Genomic DNA, 18,382 nt, shown 5'->3' with positions numbered 1-18,382 from the left:
CATGAGTTAGCACCTGTGAGCTGTTGGGCGATGATCCTCATAAAATAAGCAACCGGTCATGTTCCCCTACTAAACCTTTGCCTTTCTAATATGTCCACAAAGACGAAGCACTAACGTCAACATGTAGTGTAGTTCCTAGTTTCCCACTAGGCCCTGCGCATTGGAATAACATAAACAGTAGTATCGACGTGGAACTGTGGATATTCCAGGCCTCCACTGACTATGCTAAACTTAATTGGGTTGTGTTACCAACTAGCTCAGAGGTCACTGGAAACTTTCTTCTCTGCATAGGAAGTGATCAGCTTCCTTGGCACAGACAAGAAGGGATTCCGTTTTCCAACAACCGTGCAACATGACAACTTTGCTCCTCAGATCAAGAGTCAATCTCTAGGGTCGTGTGAAACAATAGACATGTATTTCACTCAGTCAGTCTAGTGCAGTTTACTTTCACGAGATGTAGAGAATAGAGAGACGGGCGTTTGTCAATAAAGGGTTAACATTTATTGAACAGTCTTTCTTCTCGTACAAGAGAAATGTATTGCCACAATTGCAATAATTGTTATTATAAAAAGTACGAACAGTAAGATAAGTATTGCGAAATAGAACTGTAAAAGCATTGATATGGTTTCTTAGCCATACAATGGTTTAAAAGTAATAAAACATATATACAGTCATATATACATTAGGCTAACATACTCAACTGGTGCTTCTAACTAAGCCTACCCCAGTGTGCCTGACCTAAGCCTAACACGTGAAAGGGGAGTAAGTAAGTAGCTTTAAGTTAAGTTGGTTTTGCCAAGGTTTGTTTCAAGAATTCTCGTCTAAGGGTTTAGTCAACACCATACCTCTGAATAGAATGATGGAGGATTGGTATCTCCTTCAGGGGTCTCTCTCGATATCCCAGTCACCCGCGAGGGTAGACCGGAAACGCCGGAGCTGGATTTCTCTGCAGGAGAAAGGCAGCGGCTTTTCTTCAGCGCGTCGAGGAAGGAGGGGGGACAGCGTCCGCAGACAGCTGGAATCTGCTGGATGTCTTCGCAGAGGACGGCTGTTCAGCTCCTTAAGCGTACTGCACCATAGTTCGCGCTTTAGCAGCGATATTGGTATCAGCAGCTTCACCACCACAGGGACAGCAGGCTGCAGCGACAGAGTGCTAGATTTACCAACACGGGGTCTTGCAGGCAGCTGGCATCAGCAACAGTAGCTCGCATTGCTTAAGGCAACGTTGGTAATATTTATACTTGACAGGTGCCGGGTTTGACGCAAGTTTGCTGGACATAAGACGTCAATTAAAGATGTCACTAGGAAGTGATAGTTATCAGTTGCTCATTAGAGTTCCATTACTAATCAAAACATAGCAAGCGGGGATTTCCAGGTTTGCTGAGTTTTTATCTTGTTGAAGAACTCGGAGTGTTATCTAGGAATATCAGATAGTGACTACTGCTCTGTCATTGCACTAATTGGTCGCAAAGGAAGTGGCAGAGAGAACTATGCTGGAATGTGGCTCTGTTCGTGTAAAATGCAATTTTGCCATATCGGTCTGACTGAAAGGAACCAGGTCATGTTTAGATCTCTCAGCCTGGCCAATCCAAGGACGTTAGTTATCCTGTCCCGGTAGCGCATTGCTAGGATTGTCTCTTCCATTCCCATGGGAGCTATGTCTGAGCCGAGGCTTGCCATAACGAAGCAGGAGGGTCAAAAATAAAATCCCTGCGACGAGTCCCAAAAATAATGGTATGCCGCCAAAAATGGAGTGCACAAAATTAGGAAAGATTCCCAAAATTGCCTGGAAGGGTGTTAGCAGTCCCGTAAAGACTGTCTTAAATATGCCTGGGATGCTTGTTGCACTAGACATGTTAAGGAGTTGGCTTAACATTTCTACGAAATGCACGGGGCAATTTGTTGATAAAAGGTCATGAACTTCAGTAGCTGTCCTTGCAACTAGAAGATCATACGTCTCTTTAGATGACGTTATAGGCACTGTTGTCTGTAAAAGTACAGATTTCATTTTGCTTAATGTATCAATTCGTATAGAATAGAGATTCAGACGAGGCCAGATGGGAGTCACTATGTCTGGAGGCCCACTCGGAAACAATGCTTGCATACAGCATTTGACCATGGATGTTACTTCTACTAGATAACTTTTCCCTGGCACGAGACCACAACATCTGTGATCCGTTCTAAGAATGTAACTCCCGTTCGCGAGTTGCGTAAAGAAGGGCTCTATCTGAGTTGCAGGTGTGACTAGCTGGTGGCATGAAAGGTTGTTTGAATTTCCATCACATGCTCCGTGTAAATTAATACCCTGACACAAAAGTATACCGCTTAGTGAATGTTTACAGTTCTCACCACTAAGAAATACATTTTTGTCACTGTCACTATAGCAAGAATGAGTGTATGGTAATTTCCATTCTGATTTTACATATCCTTTACCCAATTGTTCATACTGGCCAGCAGGTATGTACTCAAGGCACTTTTTAAATCGGAAAGTTGTTATCGGAATTGTGATAATTCCGTGTATTATCCATTCAATGACAGGACTCCCTGACATTGTCAATGGTAATCTCTCGAGTTTTTCGATGCTCAGGATTGTATATTCTGCTCCTTTCTGTGCCAAACTGATCTGTTTATCAGTAAGGTTAAAACTGGAAAATAATGACGTTGTGTTGATTAAACGCCAAGGCACATAGCCTGAACGAAGATTTTGCAGCGTCCAGCCTAGTTCTATAATAGAGCGTAATTGAGACTGGCCATGTTGTAACATAAGCAAATCTCTGTCTATCACATCAAAGGCAGAGGATACAATATTGTCCAACGAATATATTCTGGAAGACAGAGTCGTTAACCCATTGTCTACTACAGAAAGTGATTTCTCCAAATTAATACGATCAATTTCTCGTATTTTTTCAGCAGTTTCAATTTGCTTTACTTTCCAAGCCTCGTTGTAAGCAGCATAGATACTGGTCGCTATGAAACGCTTTTGACGCTGTTTGCGTGGTCCAAGAATGAAATCGCGCAAATCAGCACCATCTTTTAGTAAAGACAAGTGTTGCTTAATTTCAGCCAGTGTGGACGAAGTTAGCCATTCAAGGCAGAGTTTCCCTACACTGTATGTTGTTATAATCCCTGGATGTTGTCTCTGGGAATATCTCGAGTCTAATCTGGTCATTTTTAACCCCTGTGTTTTATTCAGGAATCTATCTTGACAGCTATTTGTGTCTGTAGGCCAGATTAACCACTTTTTCCAATCAGGATGTGTTCTGTTGAAATGTAAAATTTGTGACACGTCTAACTCAATATCTGTGGTTGTATTTTCAGGTATTGGCTTTGGTATAGACGGTGTTTTAAGGTCCTTGATCTTAGCTAGGCCAAGACAAGATGTTTGGTGTCTTGTGTCATTTAAAAATAACATTTGTTCTGGTATCATGCAGGTTCTAAACAGTGCTTCAATGCCTTGCACCTGCCAATCTTTTGTACCCCAAATTGTTTTCGTTTCAATATTATTTTTCCAATAATCAAAACCAAATGTCATCATTTTGTCATAAAATGCTTCTGAATATATAAATTTAGAATTTGTCAGCATTGTTTTCATACCTGTTTTATCTAACAGTTTGTAATAAAATGTTTCTGCATCACTGGTGTTAAACCCTGAGAAGTATTTGAATTTCTCAAAAAATGCTTTCGAACTGCTTTTAGGTGGTGTAGAACAATGTTCCCATTGATTATACATAAAAACATTTCTAGGCTGTGCAGATTTATGCAAGTAGTGATCCCCATAGTGGGTGTAACAGAATAGCTGCTCATAACTAGATGAACCTTGTAAATAATCATGATCTGTGAATCTAGCTGACATTACTAAATCAGACATCATGTTGTTAATACTGTTAAAGTCCCAATCATCAGAGAATGTACTTGGTGTCACAAAGTCACTTAAGGAAACCTTTAGTTGATGAGGATACTTCAGGATTTCGACCGGACCATATATCTCATAGTCTGTTTTCTCCCATACTATCCCACCAGGTATTGGAATTGCTGTGACATTTACTGTTGACAGTTCTCTTTTCTTCACGTGGGATGATCTGTGTGGTTTCAGGACTAGGTTGATGTTCTGACTTGCTGTGTCCATTGTAATATATTTTCCTTCAATGAATTTTCCCAAACATAGTACCATGATGAGCCAAAGCAGGAGGAAAAATACACCTAGACCGAACCAGAACTCTAGCCAGGGGGAAATAAGGTAGATTTCCTTTAGTTGATGAAAGAGTTCTGTTGCTTTTTCTTTAAAAGTCTTTTTTGTTTCTGGCATCACTTCGGGGTCGTTTAAATCTTCAGAGAAGTTGTCGAAGTTGATGAAATAACCAGAGGCAGTTCTGTCAATGGATGGGATTGTTCTTTCAATCTGTTTCTCGGTAGCACTTTCTGATGCCACATCATTGTAGACTGGTGTTGTTTCTTGACGAACTGTTTCAATCTGTGTTTCAAGAGGCACGAGTTCCATGGCATTATTGCATAGTCCTTCATTGTGCACTGCAGGCTGATCCAATGTGATTAGTCTTTCAGTTTGAACCTCTTGGATTGTTGCAAGTTTGGGTATTCTGTTGTTTCTTGGGAGTCCACTGGGCCTACTGTTGATTATAGGCCACATGATTGTGGTTTTACCAGGTCGATGGACACGACTCTGTTCTCCTTTTTACCAGCAAGGGGCGGTAGCACAACTTATCTTGTTCCGGTGACTGCCAAGACAGGTACTGCTTTTCTGTAAGAAGGCCCAAATTCCTTCTTAACCGCGATCTTTTCTCTGACTAGATCCCCAATCTTTGGAATCCAGACAGGCCTTGCTGGGGCTGTTGCGGGTGGTGCCTCGTCAGTGGTACTTGGCTGTTGCTTTAACTTTATGTTGCTTAATGATTTTCTTGTTTCATTCAGTTCCTGTAAAACAGCCAAACGATCTTTTACATCAAAGTGCGTTGTTTCTTCTTGTACCACTGACATCTGACTATCGAGGTCCTGAACTCGCATTCTAATTCCGAACAATAGTTCGTATGGGCTGAAACCTTTTAGAGAATTTCTTGGCATGTTGTTAAGACTAGTCTGGACACTTATTAAATGTTTGACCCACCCAGCGCCTGAACCTAATACCTTCGCTGTTATAGATTGCTTTATGTCACGGTTTTTTCTTTCTACCACACTGTTCCCTTCGGGGTGCGACGGACAAGAATACCGCAACCCAATTCCCATGCTAGCCATGGCCTCCTTATAAGCTCGAAAGCTGAAAGCAGGACCCTGGTCAGAATGGAACGTGGTAATTGCGTATTTGCCGATATTGACTCGCAAATCTTTTATAACCGTTCTAGCGTCAGCCGAGCGCTGGGGGCCTAATTTTTTTAAGTGCTTTTCGTCTTAACTATTAATAGGACGCAGGATGGGGTGTAGGCAGCGTTACGCTCTTTCTGACTGGTAGCCGGTAGCAAGGTTCGCTACTGCGATCCCTATTACAGTTTTCACAGTTGTTTGCATATATTTGGTGTTCTACACTCATTCCCGGCCACCAGAATACTGATTGTAATTCAGTCAGTGATTCCTTGATCTCTCTGTGCCTTAGACCCAAACCCCTGTGTGCGTCTGCTATTAAAAATATTCTCCTGTTCATGTTTGGAATTACTCTGTCCCCCACTCCAGGGATTCGAGCAAAAGGAACGGAGTTTGCATCGATAATGTATGCATAATTGAGTGGATAGTTTACGGGTAGTGCTGCACAGTCGCCTTTTACGGTTGTTTTTACTGCCAGCATGGTTTCCCCGTCTATGTATTTATCTGTACGCTTTTTTGTGGCTACGGAAGCCGGTTTAGTTGCTTCCGCTATGGCTGTATTAGCCAATGAATTCCCTGCTACGTGAACGCCATCACGTCGAAGACTCTGTGCGTGAATCACATGAGTCTTTTGTAGTTCTTTGTGTAAAGGAGCTACCTCGTTCCAGAGCAATTTATGCTTTATTGTGGCACCTGTGTCATCTTTGTAGTCGTTTTCGATCCAACTCTGCAGTTTGTTATTGTAAGAGTTGACGCAAAAATGAGAATCGCACACTATAAGTGTCGGGAATTCACGTTCTGCATTTTCGAGCGCCATCTTTAAAGATCTGATTTCAGTTCTTTGAACCGAACAGTACTTTACTGATTCAGTTTTTGTTACTTTCGGTGTAATTTTACCGCACAGCCAACGACATTTAATGATCGCACATGCTGCATCGTAGGATTTTCTCTCTACGTTGAAATGCTGTACAAAGCTATCTGTATAGATTATACAGGCGTATTGTGGGAGAGGCAGAATTTCGATTGGCAGAGGATATTCTTCTTCATATTCTAAATCATTCAGTTCTTCAAATTGTGGGGCGAAGTAGTATTTCACGTCTTCCGCTCCTAGAGAATCTATGCACTGTATCCATTTCGGATCCAGTGACACTGTAGGCAGGTTTACTGGGCTGAATAGCGCCTCGAAGGCGGATTCCGCTGTAAGGATATTAATCCGTTTGCCGTGTGCTAGTTCTCTGTCATTTGCTAATGCGATTTGCACTGCTTTCACAGTTCTTTCTGTGGGACTGAATGCTTTTTCTGCTTGTGTGTACAAGTGAGATTTAATTGAAATTGGTACCTTTTCTCCCTCATTAGAGGTTAGGTACGTGAATCCGCATCTTCCTGGGATGACTCGGATTACAAGATCGATTGTGTTGTCACGTGTATCTAATTTTGTTTTTGCTAACATGTCTGTTTGCAGCGATCTCAAAATTTCTGTGTGTTTTTGAGTCCAATTGATTTGTTTAAAATCAGGTTTAATTAGTTCGTAGAGAGGTTTAACCCTCTCTGCGTAATTTAGAATGTAAGTTCTTCCGAAATTCAGAAAACCTAGAATGGATTGTAAATTCTTCAGCGTTTTTGGAGCTTGGAGTACAGCGCACTTCTCTAAGAAGTTGTCCGCTAGGCTTTTCCCTTCACTTGATAATTCGTACCCTAAAAATAGTACTGTCAGATGGGCAATTCGAGACTTTTTAAAGTTGAATTTGTAACCCTCTGCTGCGAACCCAAGTATAATGGTGTTCACTCTTTTCAAGTGAGTATCCAAGTCGTCGTCTGTGAGATAAATATCATCTACGTAAGATAATGCTTCATCATCATAGATTTGTAGTAACTCTGTTACCCTAGCTGAGTCCTGGGCTGTTCTTGAACCCCTGTGGGAGTCGACAGAATTTTTCTGCGATCCAAATGCAGAGAAAGCGGTCAAATATCTGCTTTCTGGTGCAATGTTTTGACAAAAGAAACCATTAGATATGTCTAATGTCGTTTTATATTTTTTCCTAACTATGTTATTCATTAGGGCTGCACTATGCGAGTTTTGTACTGCAAAAGTTTTGCAACATGTATTAAGGTGTCTGTAGTCCAAAACTAGACGATATGAATTGTCTGGCTTGGAGACAGGAAACAAAGGATTGTTCATTTGAGAGGTGCATGTTTCAATCACCCCCTGGTACTCAAGTTGATCTAAGATCTCCCTGACTTGTTTTTTAGCTTCTTGCTTTATGGGATACTGCCGTTGGGCAGTTGGTTCACTTTTTAATTGGATTTTGTGAGGAGGTGAATCCTCATCCCATCCTACATGATTTTTATATAATGCAGGTGCCTGGGCTACTGCCCATTTCCTTGCATATGTATATTTTTTGTGAATCGGTATGTGATTCGAGAAGGCAGGCATAATCACTTCTTCGCCACAAGGGCACTCCCTGACAAACTCCGGGGGCCAATCTTTTTCAGCTAACAGAATATCATAGCCCTTTGAGAGCTTATCCCAAAATAGACCCTTAATTTTCCTAGTCTTATCACCCTCTATACGCAATGTAATTTCGTATATTTTATGGGGCTCGCTAAGTCTGGCGTCGGCAGTTTCAACCTGTATGTATTCATTCGTGTCCACTGTCTCCAGATGACTCATCAAAATCTTGCGCGCTATACTGATTTCTGCCGCACTGTCCAACATTGTCAATGCCCACTCCCCGTTTTTCAACTGTGTCCTCAGTATTCTCGGCATGGTTGATTACTCTAATACTGGCTACCTTCTTTTTCTGAAATTGAGATTTTTTACTCTGAGCAGGTTCCTTGTCTTTGGACTTGGTGTGCTCTCTTGGGTCTGACCGTCCTCTTCTTTCCGAATTCTGTGGAAAAGATCGAGAGGGACGTGTATCAATACTTTGATATCTATCAGGTTTTTTTAGATTATCCCTATTTCTAAGGTTATATCTTTTCTCAGAGGGCTCCCTCTGGGGAGACTGGCGTTCTCGAGTCGGAGTTCTTTCCCTCCGTCGAGGAGACCTTCCTCTGGACTGGAAAACTTTTTCCTTGGGAGTGGATTGTTTATTTCCATCCCAGCTCTTTTTAGGAGTGTTTGAATTATTTTTAATAAATAATTTTTCAGGATTTTCGAGCAGTTGGGGTTTTACTGGTTTCCCACCCAAGCTGTCTCTACCTAATTCTTCATAGCATTTTCTATGATTTTTGCAAGCATTGGAATAACATAAACAGTAGTATCGACGTGGAACTGCGGATATTCCAGGCCTCCACTGACTATGCTAAACTTAATTGGGTTGTGTTACCAACTAGCTCAGAGGTCACTGGAAACTTTCTTCTCTGCATAGGAAGTGATCAGCTTCCTTGGCACAGACAAGAAGGGATTCAGTTTTCCAACAACCGTGCAACATGACAACTTTGCTCCTCAGATCAAGAGTCAATCTCTAGGGTCGTGTGAAACAATAGACATGTATTTCACTCAGTCAGTCTAGTGCAGTTTACTTTCACGAGATGTAGAGAATAGAGAGACGGGCGTTTGTCAATAAAGGGTTAACATTTATTGAACAGTCTTTCTTCTCGTACAAGAGAAATGTATTGCCACAATTGCAATAATTGTTATTATAAAAAGTACGTACAGTAAGATAAGTATTGCGAAATAGAACTGTAAAAGCATTGATATGGTTTCTTAGCCATACAATGGTTTAAAAGTAATAAAACATATATACAGTCATATATACATTAGGCTAACATACTCAACTGGTGCTTCTAACTAAGCCTACCCCAGTGTGCCTGACCTAAGCCTAACACGTGAAAGCGGAGTAAGTAAGTAGCTTTAAGTTAAGTTGGTTTTGCCAAGGTTTGTTTCAAGAATTCTCGTCTAAGGGTTTAGTCATCACCATACCTCTGAATAGAATGATGGAGGATTGGTATCTCCTTCAGGGGTCTCTCTCGATATCCCAGTCACCCGCGAGGGTAGACCGGAAACGCCGGAGCTGGATTTCTCTGCAGGAGAAAGGCAGCGGCTTTTCTTCAGCGCGTCGAGGAAGGAGGGGGTACAGCGTCCGCGGGCAGCTGGAATCTGCTGGATGTCTTCGCAGAGGACGGCTGTTCAGCTCCTTAAGCGTACTGCACCATAGTTCGCGCTTTAGCAGCGATAATGGTATCAGCAGCTTCACCACCACAGGGACAGCAGGCTGCAGCGACAGAGTGCTAGATTTACCAACACGGGGTCTTGCAGGCAGCTGGCATCAGCAACAGTAGCTCGCATTGCTTAAGGCAACGTTGGTAATATTTATACCTGACAGGTGCCGGGTTTGACGCAAGTTTGCTGGACATAAGACGTCAATTAAAGATGTCACTAGGAAGTGATAGTTATCAGTTGCTCATTAGAGTTCCATTACTAATCAAAACATAGCAAGCGGGGATTTCCAGGTTTGCTGAGTTTTTATCTTGTTGAAGAACTCGGAGTGTTATCTAGGAATATCAGATAGTGACTACTGCTCTGTCATTGCACTAATTGGTCGCAAAGGAAGTGGCAGAGAGAACGATGCTGGAATGTGGCTCTGTTCGTGTGAGGCCAGAGATGACTTTTCAGAAAATCGCACTTGAACTGTTATGCCAATATAGGGAATAAATGGATTTATAGCCGAATAGGGGCATAAGGTCACAGTATCGATCAGGAACCTAGATAAACACGCAACAAACAGTCGTAAAACACTGACTGCACTTTAAGATTCAAGCAAAGACAAACATACTGTGAGTATGGACTGACTTGTACTGCATTTCCTATGATGCATTGCGTGGGAAGGAATGGCACGTACTTAGCAACAGCATGCAACTCCACCTTCACACAAAGAGAATTCCATATTGATTGAAACCCTCACTAGATTTGGGATCTTATTTATAACATTTTACACATTGGACTAATCCACATCCAATTAGTCGTGCAGGAAAAATGAATTCTGATGGCCAGGAGTGCCACGGATATTAAGGAGGCAGAAATCCAATTTTCCACTAAGTGAGGCATCAAGATGAACAACAGAAGGCAACAACAGCACCTGCACAAAGAAGGGACACAGAAGTATTGTTTGGTATACTACAATAAGCTTGATTTGCAAAAATGTATTTGGACCTCCATATATACTGTACGTACACTGTCTATATACCATGCACTATCAGTGCGGAAAGCAAGCAATAATAAAAGCACTGTTTTTTAACCCCTTCGCTGCTAATGACGGAACGGTTCCGTCATGAGCATCGGTTGAGCTGTGCTCATGACGGAACCGTTCCGTCATGACCACGCCTGTTTTCATAAGGGCTCAGCACCGGAGGGGATTCTGGATAGCATGCATGGGGTTAAGGTATTGAAATCACTGGAAAAAAACACCAGAATTTACCAAAAAGAGAAACTGAAAACAAGAAAGCCTACTGTAGATCACAGTTACTTGGTTCTTGCATGACCCTCAGCCTTGTTCTCCAGCAGCCCCTATCTCTTTCTTTCCTTCTCCCCAATGCTGTCAGCAGTCTTCCCAGGATGCGAACCAACCCGCTATAGGCCCCTGCACGTTTGCCATTGCTGCCATGTTTTTTTCCCACTTCTTGGGGCAGCCCCTCCTTTCGCAGACATGCTTTACAGCCTACAGACGCCAATTCATGTTGTTTTTCCAGGAGTCCATATCTCTTCCCTTTTTTTGTCAGATTAATTCTATACAACGTTATTTTTGGTTAGACTAAGTTTCGTTGTGTTATAACTTAAAAAGAGTGGACTACAACGCAAGTGGATTTCAAAGAACAATTCATCTATGTCTTGCCCACTTGTACATTGCTGATTATTCTTTACTGCTTTTTAGAAATTGTACCCCTTGAAATGCAAATTTGATATATAAAACTTTTTTCATAAAAACTACTTCCCGTGTAGCATTTTACTACAGTGAGTTGTTACCACTTTGCCAATCTAATGAGTGTTGAATCAGATGAAAAACAGGTTTTTTAATTAATTTAAGTTGATCTCAAAATTACTGCCAGTCAAGCTTGATCAATTTCCTGTTTCTAAATAAGTTTAAATACACAAAAAAAACCTTGCAAGCAATTTTGCATATACTATATCTTAGGCCAAGCTCGCAAGGGTTTATTGGGTCACCCACCTTCATATTCTTGTTTTTCCAGGAGGCCAATTCTGGAGGTGCACCAGCTTCCCATTCCTTTTTACAACTATTAGCCCCAGTGTGAGGAGAGTTTTGTTGTTCGGGAGTTGTTCCATCTCCCAGATGCTGAGTATTTACAACCTGGGAAGACAGTTCAACTTGGGAACCAGTGAAGCTTCTCAGGCACGACCATACCACCCTCCAGTAGGGTGGTAGTAGGAATTGTGCAGTCCTGATGCAAGGTCAAAAGGTTCAACTGCTCACACATTTGTACCTCATCAAAAGTATTCTGGCCTCCATGAGATGCTCGACACACTTACAACTCTAGAGTGATTTTTCTATTTTCTGTCCTCTATTTAATTAGAACAGACTTTCTGGTGTTCATCTGTCCAGGAAACCACACTTTTAACTGGAATTCATTGTTCCATGATTATACTCGTTCTGAAAAGTCAGAGGAAACTCCAGTTTACTGATATCTACTTTATGGTAGAATTGGCCATTGGTGACATTACAGCAGTTTGACAGGGATGTATAGGAAACATAGAACAATGCAGATATTAATTAGGTAAGCAGTGGGAGAGTAGCCACAAAGAAAGAGGGTGTGTGAGAAGCTGAAACTGGGGGGGCGGGTATGTTTGACCGTGGAAGGAGGGTATTGTTTGATTGTTTGGGACAGCACAGGACTTGATTGGACACTCATTTGGGAGGTTGGTTAGGGTGGAAGTGGAAAGGGATTTGGACAATGGATCGAAAAAAAGGTACTCACAAGAATGAAAAAGTGTGGGGGTCTTTAAAAGGGGCATGAACTATGTAGTTAAGAGTTTGGCGTTAACATGTAAACTAAATTTCTATGCCACAACAACCAGTATTTTGGTTCCTCTCTGAGATTTATGTTAGCGCATCCAGATATATAACACAGCAACTGGCATACACCTAAAACCAATCAGGGCTATTGTTAATGGTTGTTGACTTTTGAAGGTAAATGAGTAACAATGATTTTGTTGTAAATAATACTGAAAATGTTTCAGTTCTGAAATTGTGAGACCGTGAATTAAACATAAACGGGGCCTGTAGTGGTCTTCAGAGTATGTCAATCACTCCATTATACTCACTTCATGTTTGAGATTTATGCCCTTTTTTTCCACATCTTGTTCACCTGCATATCTTAAGCCTCATCTCTTTCCTCTTCAGCACCCTCTTTTCACGTCTCTCCTCGAGACGTGGCCAAATGGATGAACACTAATAAACTCAAAATGAATGCGAGCAAAACAGAGGTCTTATTTTTTGGAAATCTCAAACACCCCCCTCCAGACCTCTGGTGGCCTACGGAAATGGGCCCTGCCCCATCCCCTGGTACCCATGCAAAAAACCTAGGAGTAAGGTGGGATGAGAACCTGTCCTTCTTGCCGCATATACAACAGCTTACCGCTGGCTGCCTGCACAAACTCAGAAATTTGCGAAAATTCCTGCCCCTGCTACCAGTCGAGTGTCGAAAAACAGTTGTTCACGCAACAATCACATCACGTCTCGACTATTCTAATGGCCTTTTTCTTGGTCTGCCCAAATATGCGGTGCAACGCCTACAGATCGTGCAGAATGCGGCTGCGAGATTGATAAAACGGGTCCCTTTCAGGCAGCATATCTCTCCGCATCTGCACGAGCTGCACTGGTTGCCAGTGGCCAGCAGAATTAAGTTCAAGGTGCTTACCTTGGCTTTTAGAGCACTAAAAGGCTCTTGTCCCAACTAATTAAAACTTCGACTCCCCCGTTACCTCCAAGAACGAGAGCTCCGCTCAAACTCCAAGCTCAAACTAATTACTCCCCGTGTGAGGAAAGCTAGACTTGGAGGCAGGTCCTTTTCTGTTGGCACGGCTAAACTATGGAATACCTTGCCCCCTGTCATCCAATCTGCCACAACAGAAGCTAGCTTTAGGAAGCTCCTAAAAACTTGGCTCTTTATGCAATAATTTTGATCTTCCCCTTGACTACTCGCTCTTGGCTGTAGGACTCGCTAGCGCCGGGACACCTCACCTGAGGTAGCTGTTCGCGCTTTATAAGCATCTGTATTATTCTGTATTATTAATGCACTTCCTCGCTTCGCCTTCACTTCACCACCCACTAAAACACATAACACATAACACACCCACTCACCTGTAAGAGCTACATTTTTTCAATATTGACTACTGTCTACCAGTGATATAACGAAAATTGAGGGGGCACCCCCTGCAAAGCACATGGACAGGGGCCCCCCACCCTCTGGACCAAGTCAGGCCAGGGGCCCGCCGCCTGTACGAAGTGACAAAGGGGGTTCCATGGAGCTTGGGCTCCGCCCCACAGGGGCTGAGCTGGCTAATGTTACTCAGTGAGTACGAATGTCGGCAAACCAATTGGTTTGATTGTGAAGCCCTCACCCACCAACCTAGTTGGTGGCATGCTTCATCATCGGGCCCACCACAGTGACACCGAATGTGTCCCGGGTGTGCTTCAACTCCAGATTACTGAGGGGTTGGTATACTTGCTGAGTGTGCTGTGTTGTGGGTGTGAAAGTGATTTAAAAGCTAGGCAGTGGGTCCCAGTTCCCGAGGGTATATGGATAACTTTAATGTCTGGGCCCCTGCTAGCAGATAAAAAGGCAAGCGGTCGCAGTGGAGTGAGTTATGGGCTCCCACGTCCTATGTGGTCTACATGTTTCAGCCAGGCCTTTTATTTACATCTGGCTTTCCTCAGGACCAATGAGTATGTGTGGGTGAAAAATAAATTATATTAAGTGATAGGTGTTGTTTATAAAAGTGTTGCACTCGCTAAGGTGCTATACGTGTATAGAGGGGGATTCCCTCTGCTTTAACTTGCTGTTTGCTGTTAAAGCTTCCTGGATCACCTGGCAGGGGGAGAAGACCGGAATTGCCGATCTGCGTGCTCCTTGGACCTATCGTCCTGCTGCGGTGTCCCGAGTCGGGACACCGCAGCAGGACGATAGGTCCAAGGAGGCTTTAACAGCAAACAGCAAGTTAAAGCAGAGGGAATCCCCCTCTATACACGTATAGCACCTTAGCGAGTGCGACACTTTTATAAACAACACCTATCACTTAATATAATTTATTTTTCACCCACAACACAGCACACTCAGCAAGTATACCAGCTCCTCAGTAATCTGGAGTCGAAGCACACCCGGGACACATTCGGTGTCACTGTGGTGGACCCGATGATGAAGCATGCCACCAACTAGGTTGGTGGGTGAGGGCTTCACAATCAAACCAATTGGTTTGCCGACATTCGTACTCACTGAGTCTCCCAAAACACAACTAAGCTAGTCCTTTCTTGATACTACGTATAAACCAGGGGATCCGGACTAGCTTATCTAGTCCTCTCTCTCCATTTTGATTTGCTGGCTAATGTTACGCCACTGCTGTGTATCTCCTTGTTGAAAAATCGCCTTTCTGCGGGGTCACCCTAGATGTATGCCTTTATTTCCTTATTTTTGCGGAATCTGTTTTTGTTGGCTTTCGACTCTGTTCACTTTACCCCTGCTAACCTGTGGTAAAGTTCTTGTACTTTTCCTTTTGAAAACATGGGTAAATTGACATACACCTTATGGGTACATGTAATTTACTTATACATCCTAAGTATAAAGTGCTACATGTACCCAAGCCCTGTAATTTAAATCCTATTAGGGAGCTGCAGCACTCATTGTGCCATTCACTAAAGGAGCCCTGTAAAACATGTGCCACTGGAGCCTGTAGTGCAGTTTTAAGCGACCATTTCTACCTGGAAAAACAAACATCTCAACAGGCCTAAACCTTCCTTTTTAAAGCATAAAGTGATTATTATGGTAGGCCCTAAATGTTCATAGGGCAGGGTGCATGGTATTTAAAAGGTAGGGTTAGTCTATTGAATGTTTTACATGTCTTTGCACTGAAAACCCCCCAAAGTAATTTTTCGCTGTGGTTAGGCGATTCTTCCGAAGGCTAACACTGGTTTACTTTATTACATTTCATAAGTTCTAATTTAAGTTTGGGAACAGCTAGGAAAATACTTCGCCCACTCATTTGTTTTGTAATATAAAATACTTTTTAATGGGAAAGTCAGATTTTAAATTACTATTTAGGATATGCCACTTTTTGAAAGTTGGCATTTTCCTGCCTAAGCCAAATGTTTCTTCCTTCCAGTGTCCAGGGTCTTGTGACTGTGGATGGCTGCCTCACTTGGAAATATGTATTGGAACCAGACAGTGGACAAGGAGCTGGGTGTAGACGGGATTGGGTCTTGGTGACGGAATTGCTGTTGAGGGGCTAGGCCCCTGCCCTGATTGCACTTCTAAGAGTAGCCTGGGGGCTGTACAAGCCCTTCCCGTCTTGAGAAGAAGCCTCCCCTGTCTCTGGCAGAGGCAGCCCACACCTGGACCCGCTTACCCTTTGTTTCACTAGCTAGGCTGGAGCCAAACCCAGGGGATAGGGAAGAAATGGCCAGAACCAGTTTTAGAGTTAAACAAGCGGTCCTCACCCACAAATTGGCACTGGGTAATACCTTGGCATGCCCAGAACCTGAAATCAGAATACACCTGAACGTCTGAAGACTCAGAATAATGACTGCTCTGCTGTCTGAAGCAAGACTGGACCTGCTTTCCTTGAACTCAGGATCCCAGATGCGACTCCGAGGGTCAGTTGGCTGAACCTCCCCTTTCAGCTACATAGACACAACAAGCTTTAAAAGGCCTTTCCTGCTTTCCAGCTGACTAGACTGGACATGACCATGCCCCTCTGCTGTCCTATGTGGGAGTGAGTTCTAATCCCTAAGACCCCCCAATTGCTGTCCTCGATGTCCTGGACTTGTGGCTGAAGTCAGAGTACTTCACCCTGCTAACAGAAGGTTTCACCAGATTTGGTGCAGTGTGATGTAGAGCAGTGCAGAGCTGCACAGCTCTTAACTCCAGGCTTCACTGAGTCAACACTGAGTAACACAGGCACAGCACAGCTTCTAACTAAAAGCATTACTGAATCCAACACAGTGCAGCGCAGTATGAAGCAGAGCCCAGTAGAGCTGTTATGTTATGTTATTTATTCTTTTGTATAGCGCAACGGTTACTCAAAAAGAGTGTCCCGGCGCTTTAGGTAAGGAGAACTGATTTCAGAATAACACAACACAGTTAAAAAGGTTGAAAAGCAAACAGACAAAAGAGAGGAACTGCTAGCAAACCTATTGGGTAAACAGCCAAGTTTTAAGACCTCTTCTAAAATCAAGGAGAGTAGTCACCCCCCGCAGTGGGAGCGGTAGTGAATTCCACATCTGTGGAGCCAACAAACTGAAGGAGCTGCACCACTCTATCTTTACATCACAGCCCGAAGGTAAAACTTCCAGCAAGATGAACCTGGTCCTGCGCTCTATCACGGTTGACCGGAACTTGTAACTTTGTCCTGGTCTGGCACGACTAGCTAGATACCTCCAATTGTCGCTTCGGTAAATTTTTGTGCTGTTTTGTCCTAAAACTTTCAAAACTCATAACTCCAGTTTTGCTGACTGGAGCCTTGTAGTTGGGGTCTCATTTTATTTATTAAAGTTTACTCTAGCTTTCTAAATAGGCATGGGTTTTTTTGTGTTGTGTTTTCATTTTTTTACTGTTTGAGTGCTGCATGAATACTTTACATATTGCCTCCAAGTTAAGCCCGATTGCTTTTATGCCAAGTTACCAGAGGGTGAAGGACTATAGTGACTTTTTCACACATATTTGCAAAGAATCACAACTGAAATTGGAATAGGTGATCCATGCTCTGTGCATTCTGCAGAAAGGCCAAGGGTTGGATGACCATGAATTCTGAATGCCTTTTTGATTCACTGACAGGCACAAGGAGAAACTCGCACTGACTTCACCCTCAATTCCAGAGCACTCAATCGTGGCCTCTTATGATCACCTGGAGGCGACTCTATTCAAAGTCTGCCCTTTACAAGAATAATAAGCCACACGAAAAATACATACAGAAACACAACACCTTGGAAATAGCTAACACTCTTAGCAAATGCAAGATTAAGTAAAACATCCGAAACCTAAAAATCGTAGACATGGATTACCTTAACATTTTATATATTCAGTTTGTGTTTTTTCTGCTAACGTAAAGGACATGAATATTGGTCCTGATGAGGACCCATTTCAATGTGTGTTTCTAATTACTACTGGGTCCGAGACCCTGAGGGATCCGGTCCACTTAAAGCCTTGGGTACTGGACAAGGCTAAGGAGGTAGGAGGAATGATGACTGAAGGATGAGAGTGTGTTCAGAGACAGGAGTTCATGCAGGTCTGCCGGTTGTAATGAGGAGACACTGGGTTCTTTCTATGCATTGACCTTGTGGCAGTCGAAAGTCTGAAGGCGTACATGAGATTTCCAATGGGATTTAAGGATTATGGCCCACATGCATCATTGTGTCATTTTGCATTTCTTAATTTGCGAAAAATAAGGAATCGCAAATTAAGAAGTGCAAAATGCTATGCATAATTTTTTTCGGTATTTCTTTGTGATTCGGTAAAAATCGCAATTTTTACTGAATCCCAAAGAAATACCGAATTCTTAAGTTAATTTTCGCAATTCCCATTGATTCCTATGGGCCAAAAGGCCCATAGGAGTCAATGCAAATTGCGAGTGGCACTTAGAAAATTTCATGGGTGCAGGGGGGGGTCCAAAGGACCCCCCCATGCACCCCTGAAATGTATTTTTCGCATCATGTTGCGCACACACATGTCCTAAGGACATGTGTGTCCGTAACATGAATGTTGAAAAAAAAGCATTTTCAACATTTTAAACACTTTTTCCAAATTTACCGAGTGGTTCACCCACTCGGTAAATTTGGCACCCTATTTGCGAATTTTCACTTTTTAAAATAATGATGCATTGCTTTTATGAAATCGCACATCTGCG

The 18,382-nt window shown here is 42.8% G+C and overlaps 1 protein-coding gene across 1 annotated transcript in view; it reads left to right on the top strand.

The window, feature by feature from the left end:
- The window catches only part of MYO5B (myosin VB), a 1,009,160-nt gene that overhangs the window by 410,431 nt on the left and 580,347 nt on the right, over positions 1–18,382 (top strand). The window lies entirely within an intron of this gene.

This window comes from Lissotriton vulgaris, chromosome 3_1, assembly GCF_964263255.1.
Source record: "Lissotriton vulgaris chromosome 3_1, aLisVul1.2, whole genome shotgun sequence".
In the NCBI taxonomy this organism is placed as follows: domain Eukaryota; kingdom Metazoa; phylum Chordata; class Amphibia; order Caudata; family Salamandridae; genus Lissotriton; species Lissotriton vulgaris.
This window is presented reverse-complemented; position numbering and strand designations above follow the sequence as displayed.